The sequence below is a fragment of the Zerene cesonia genome, chromosome 1, assembly GCF_012273895.1.
Source record: "Zerene cesonia ecotype Mississippi chromosome 1, Zerene_cesonia_1.1, whole genome shotgun sequence".
NCBI lineage: Eukaryota > Metazoa > Arthropoda > Insecta > Lepidoptera > Pieridae > Zerene > Zerene cesonia.
The window spans coordinates 10219604-10227115 of NC_052102.1; the positions used below are offsets into that span (position 1 = coordinate 10219604).

At 32.7% G+C, this 7512-nt stretch overlaps 1 protein-coding gene and 2 non-coding genes across 3 annotated transcripts in view; 1 reads left to right on the plus strand and 2 right to left on the minus strand.

The window, feature by feature from the left end:
• LOC119828387 overlaps nucleotides 1–7512 on the plus strand; it is a 28469-nt gene that overhangs the window by 7939 nt on the left and 13018 nt on the right. The gene's annotated exons all lie outside the window — the stretch shown is intronic.
• On the minus strand, nucleotides 397–470 carry Trnai-aau. The gene has a single exon. It is a non-coding gene; the product is annotated as a tRNA-Ile (tRNA).
• Trnai-aau lies at nucleotides 5490–5563 on the minus strand. Its single transcript has one exon. It is a non-coding gene; the product is annotated as a tRNA-Ile (tRNA).

Here is a 7512-nt window from a genome sequence, read left to right on the forward strand (position 1 = left end):
ATAAATGTTATTTGCAGTTAACAATTTTCTTTTTTCTTTATTACAATATTTATGGCAAGACTAGGTATATATAGATAAGTCTATTTTTGTTCCGCAGGATGCATTGAATAAGGTCTTAGGCCATATTTTTAGCACAGATTCTTCTATACGGGTAAAGACCATGAGACAAATTCATTCCATAGGCATCAACCATCTGTATAGGTAGGTGTCTTTGTGTGTGAAAATAGTTATTTTAATAATAGTTAATATAATGTGTGAAAATCTTTATCTGTAGAGTAAGATTGGTAAGATGTGCGTGTGTTTCTAAAAAAATTTAATCAACACCAAATTTAGAATAAAACATAAATCAAAGTAAATCAATCTAATGAAGTTCAAATAAAAAAGGATAAAAATATCTGGCCCATGAGGGGATCGAACCCGCGACCTTCGCGTTATTAGCACGACGCTCTAACCAACTGAGCTAATGGGCCGTCGGTGCTAACAGTCAAATTAAGATTTAGTAGACTTAACCCTATTTATTTATATCCTGGTATACAAACAAATAAAACAGCCTATATCACTGATCAACGCAGCTGTCTATCTAGAAAAAAGATGAAAATCTGTTTGTTAGTTTTGCCTTGTTTTCATTTTATTTCATTTCTTGTATTTATCCATTGCGAATAATGAAATAATTCCCGATACTAATATCTGTTTAGAAGTATATAATCAAGTGATATATGCGAGAAACTTAACCTAAGTTTAGAAAATAAACATTTTTATCGGATTTCCAAACGCCAATTAATATAACGCTTATCTCAACAATAACATCAAATGCCTATTTATGTCTGATATATTACATATATTATCTAATAATACTTACTGACTTATAATATTCATTTATTTCTTTATATTTCTTGTAAAGTACATGCATTTTAAAAGTTGTGAAGTGGCTGGCAATCCAGATGTCGGAAGGGTGTCACTGAAAATCAGTGTTGAGGTGTTCTGCCTCAAATATACTGAGTGGCATCCTTTTTTGGCGCATGCAACCACACGTAATTTAGATTAATTTATTCATCTTTGTTTTTATTCTTTGATTATGTTTTTTTTTTCTTTTTATTTTTCTATTTTTATGTATGTATGTGTGTTTGTGTGTGTTAAAATAATTTGATCTTTCTTTCTTCTTTCTTCTTTCTATTTACGAAATCTCAAACAGATAAAATTCGAGAATCTTCTAGAATTCTATAGTTATCTTTCAAAGCCACACGATTGGACGTTATATCGAATACATTATACGATTTCTCGCTGTATATTTGGTATAGTTTATTATGATTTTAATTACCGATGATTTTTTTTTTATAATCAGAATAAAAAATAAAATAAAATAAGATAATTGTTGTGTAGCATACAAAGAAAAACCTCTGAGGTTTAAAGTAATGTGCGTATACAAATAAATTTACAATAGTACAATTCCGGTTAAAACTGTCTAATTGAGTAGGAAAGTAGTTTAAACAGACGAAAAAAGTACATTTAAATTTTTATCCATATATAATTACTATAGTTTGTTTAAGTAGAAATGCTTAAGTTTACGTTTTAAATTAACTTTAGTAATTCTTTTTCTTAAATTGTTATCCAACTCATATCTGACTGCATGTACGCAGTACGACGTTCGCCATGCAAGTTTTTAGAAGGATGGTTAAATTTATATAGACTAGTGTTGCGTGTATGGCAAACAGTGTGAATTGAATCTATGAAATTTGTGTTAAAAAAGTTTTCCTTAAGCAGTTGAAACTCGACTTTATAATTAACTAGCTGCGCCCCGCGGTTTCACCCGCGTAAGTCCGTAGCCCGTAGGAATATCGGGATAAAAAGTTGTCTATATGTTATTCCAGTTGTCCAGCTGTCTACGTGCCAAATTTCATTGCAATCGGTTCAGCAGTTTTTGCGTGAAAGAGCAACAAACACAGACACACACATCCTTACAAACTTTCGCATTTATAATATTAGTAGGATAGTAGGATTAGTAGGACATTGCAATGTTTAAAAAGTTTTAATATGTCATTTTGAAATTAAAACATCCAGTAGCATATTTTTTTTTCTTAATTATTTTCCGTAAAACTATACATTACGTTACGTTACATTATACACGTAACGTTACGTTACTGTGGCATTGGTAGAAATAATAAAATATGCTACTAACAATATTAAATAGTAACTCTGTTGATTTAAAATGTATATAGTGGTAACGAATGGGGTAGTTCACAGCGGTCAAGTCCACCCACCACGGAAGGTCGTTCGTTAGCACTCAAATGACCAAGTTCTTGATAACAGTGAATTGGACAGAGTAGTATAATTCCATAACTGGAATAATAGAAGAGAGAAGCTTTTATATCTTCGGTTTAGCATTTTGAAATACTTCATATCAATTAAGTCGAACTGTAATACCTGTAAAACCAGATCTGACTATAATATATTTCCTTTTATTTTTAGACTTTTCTCGAAAACTAATATTACTAATAAGTAATACCCGACTTTTTTGTGGGTACAGTTTTCAGATTTATCTTACTATTAAATGACATTGTACACAATCTGTTCGTAAAAGATAAAATTTTATCTATTGATCAAATAAATAACAGAAAATTTTCATGCAATAAAAAAAAAATAGAAAAAATCTCTCTAGAACCATACTATGATAATATGTTGAAGTACTGTAAACATATATAAAATTACATTTTCGACGTCCAAACATCGTTGTAATGTATTAATGGAACAAAATACATAATTATTCCTTAAAATATTGCATCTAACATAACCTATAAACAATATTTTAAAAGCCCGCCAAATCCGCTCGAACCGATTTAAAAAAAATACTCAAAGTAACTACCATCCACTATCACGAGTCACAGATGCGTCACATATAATGGTCAAACAATCGATGGTCATCAATAAACCAGCCTGTTTGCGCGACCCCGTATCGATTGGCGGCAGCAATGTCAATGGTATGGAGTACTTGTTATAAATAAATAAACGTGTCACAGAAACTTGGGTCTAACTGATAACATGTGAAGTATTCCCGGCCGAATTTCATAGCTGTGACTAAACTTTTTTTAATGTGTATGCTACTGGTCGTTGTACAGTGAGGGGGGGAACTGGAGGTCTGTTTCAGTTCATCCCTTCTTTCCAGTCGTCAATCTTTTTATTATTTCTTACCCCTAAATAAGTAAGAAAATTGTTCTTCTGTACGCAGTTTGACTGGTGTGGCTAATGGTCAAAAAAGGCAGGGGACATATGGTACAGCTACACACGTGTAACACAAATTTACTCTCTATTAAAAAAGACCTGCGCTCAGTATGAAATTGAGCAAATTATAAGCAAAAACCAAATCTTCTGATCGAAATTTTGCCAATGGGAGGATTAAATACCAACAATAGTACACTAGGTCTAAGATCTCACTCAAACTGTCTAACTATAACCTTGTTTTACTATGTACACATTATTCTTTTCCTAGGACTTCGTATATAACCAACTTAGCAAAAGGATTATTAACAAATATGCTCGTAAAAACAAATGCGCCCTATAATACACATCACTCACATATTATGATATACCGATAAGGATTCGTCACGATACAAGATAAATTAGGCATAGGAAAAAAGTGTTCTAGGAAAAGAATAATGTGTACATAGTAAAACAAGGTCATAGTTATAATATTCAAGCGCTAACCGGCTAAGTGGACAATTTAGCAAGCCCTCAATTTGCGTACATAATTGAACGAGTAAGCGCTTTATTGTATACTTCATTGGTTCGCATATGATCCCTTTGAAGGTAAATACTTATAATGGCTAAAGTGGATAGGTTGTCATGAATAACGTAAAAATACTTGGATAGAAAATTGTTTAATGTATGATAGATAATTGTGTCCTTTTTAATTTTAACACGCTTTTATTAGCTTCATCTGTATGTATGTATGTTTGTATGTAACCGATAGTCTTCTCGGCTCGATTTTCATTTACTTTAAATGGACAGATTTAATTCAAACTTTGTACACTTATCAAGAACGAAAACATGTTAATGTATTATGAGTTGTATTTAGCGTTAATATTAATAACACATTAACATGTAGTATTTTCTTGTGTTTGATTTTACGCGTGTATTATACGTTTAGAAATTAAAGACTTTTTAATGGATTTTAAACGCGATTTATTCATTATATAACCAGTCTCCCCGTGACCACGCTTGCTGTTAACGTCGGGTTAATAATATAATGAATAAATTGCATTTAAAATACGTTAAAAAGTCTTTAATTTCTAAACATTAACATGTAGTTTTATATTTGTACTAGCTAAGCCCCGCGGTTTCAGCCCGCGTAAGTCCGTATCCCGTAGGAATATAGGGATAAAAAGTTGCCTATATGTTATTCTAGTTGTCCAGCTGTCTACGTGCCAAATTTCATTACAATCGGTTCAGTAGTTTTTGCGAGAAAGAGCAACAAACACACACACATCCTTATAAACTTTCGCATTTATAATATTAGTAGGATTTCTATAATGGAAAATCGAATTACGAGTTATTATAAGCAACATATTCTATTACTTGGATCTTATGTTAGGATTTAAATGTTGTCTGGGCTATCATCTTCATCCATTTATTATTTATTTTTCAATTCGAATTGGGAATTATCCACGCCATTAATCCATGCCATTATTGATATATCTGTGGCATTACGAATTCCATGAATTCCATCACAGTGGTTCACGGTTCAGGACGATCGTGACGGACACAAATTAACTGGTTATTAGTTATAAGTACATTTATATATTTACGGAAACTGAATTACTAAGGAATCAAAGGTTTAGGACCATTATTATCTATGGAGAGAATTCTTGTGCGGCATTTAACATTAGTGTTCTGCAGGGATCTGTTTTAGGTCTCTATTTCTTCTTGGTATATATGAATGATCTACCGTATTATTTGCAGTATATGTGTCAATGGTTGGCATGACCCTTTCCATTGGTTTACAGCTTATTTTAGTTATTAAATAAAAAGTTGAAAAAAGATTATGTACGTCTGTTGTCACTATAATAACAATTCATAAAAACCAAGCTTAAGCAACGGTTGGCACGGGAATAAATTGGATGGGGGTAGTTTTTCAATTGTTCTTTAAAGCTTATTTGTTTTATACGGAACCTTTAGTAAGTTAGTGTCGCGAGTCCGACTCATACATGACCGATTACATTGAAATTCATAAAGCGACCCGTATCATATATGTATTATAGTGTATACTCAAACATCCTTTGCCGACTTTTCTAATTAATAAAAAAAGAAGGAAGTACTATTTTCTTAGAACATTCCAATGACGTAAATGTAGGAAGTCTATAATGAGATGATGAGCCTAATTATTATTCTAAATTTAGGACTCAAATTTGTCAAAACTCTACCGTCATAATTAAGATACAAAACAAATTCCGATGAAATGAAACTCCTCCTTATTTTCAAGTTGTTCAAAAAAGTCCTGGCCCATGAGGGGATCGAACCCGCGACCTTCGCGTTATTAGCACGACGCTCTAACCAACTGAGCTAATGGGCCGATGACTATCAAGCTTAAAAATGTATTCAGACAACTGTTGTATATTGTATGTTTATTGTTATCAAGGTATTTAACAAATATTCGATAAAGTTAACCGTTTTATGACCTGCGAGATATTGAATTTTCACAACCATTCGTTTATACGCTTTCACAACACAAAACTGGAATGATTTCAATGAAATTAGTTGAAGAATCAAGGTCATATGAGTAATAATTATTTTCTACAGGCACGGCGTCCCTACGGGGTGGTACCACTCCAGATTCCAAAAGGGGACCCAAAATGCCTCTGCTAATATTACGACCCAACAACTTTGCTGATTATGACATAAAAATACATGTGTAATTCTAGCGAAATTCAGAAATTTAAGTTTGAAAAATTTAACGACAAATATATTCAATATAATGCATATATCACACTATCTAAATATATTTAACTCAAAGGTGACTGACATAGGGATCTATCAACGCACAGCTCTAACCATTGGACGGATCGGGCTGAAATTTGGCATGCAGATTGATGTTTTGATGTAGGCATCCGTTAAGAAAAGAAAGGATTTTGATACCCCCAGGCGGATAAAATAGGAGATAAAAGTGTGTGTCATGAAAATTCATTAAGACCACGCAGGCAAAGCTGCATAAAACAGCTAGTTACTCATTAAACTGTTATTCAATAAAGTGCAATAAACTCGTGGAATCTTACGAATTTAAAAATCGCTCTTACAGTTCGTTAAAAAAAAAACAAATATCTTTCTTAACCTTATTAGGTTTAGAATAAAATACCACACGTTAAATGCTTGATCTATATTAGTAAAATAAACATTTCACATTTTACGTAAAGATTTTGTTCAAAGTGCATTTCGTTGCCACGTGCTGTGGTGCTGTGAAATTTGTTTTAAACCAGTATAAAAAGCGTTATCTCGTATTTATGTGATCTTATTAGCATTTATTGCATGCGTTTGTTAGACCTGCCACTATAATAACAAGTATTACGGATTATTTCAAAGGAGTGGAATAAAAAAAATAAAGCATTCTTTATAAAAATATAGAACATGTATCATGAAACACACTAGAAGTTTCGATTAAACAAGCAATTAGTAATTCAAGTTGAAACAATATCGATGGTACTGCTAAACATTAAATATTAGCCAGTGGGCGTGACTCTTACCAAGAGTACCTATGAATTTTTTGTTAGCAATGGGTCATCATTTTATATGTATTGATTTTTATGAAACAGCCAAACAAACAGGTGCGGCACATTTAATATGCGATACTCGATTTTTCCACCGACTTCTAAAAAGAATGCGGAGAGGCTATAATTATTTAGGTACCTGTCTCTTGTAAATAATAATAAATATATAAAGGCCATGGCACTCAAGGATCACGTAATATCCAACGGTGATTTTTTTTTAAATCGAACTAATGTAGTCTGATGATGAAGATGATGATGATACGTATACTACGAAAATATATATTTTTAACACGCTTTTATTAGCTTCACTTGTATGTTTGTATGTATGTATGTAACTCACACCCGTTTTTCTCCCACTTCCCGCGAACCGATTTCATTCAAACTTTGTACACTTATTAAGAACTGGTGCCAATAGAGTAATATAGTAAGTTTATCCCATTATCCTGATCAGGAGCGCCAGGATTTAACAATTTCCTTACGTATCCTCTACGTAAGGGCTAACAGCTTATGACTGTTATAACATTCTGTTACTGTTAGTTCGTTCGTTAGCCGAGCGGGCTAAGGCGCCAGTCTTAGTTGACGTACAACGACAGGCTCCGTGGACGTAGGTTCAAATCTCGTCTGTGACGGAAAAAAAAAAAAATTTTTCTATTTTATGTTTCTTACATAAACGGGATGGTATTATTTCTAGTAAAATTCCGGGCAGTAAATGTGTAGGTTGGCCGTTTCCTCAGGTACCCTTTCCGCAGTAAAACCGTAA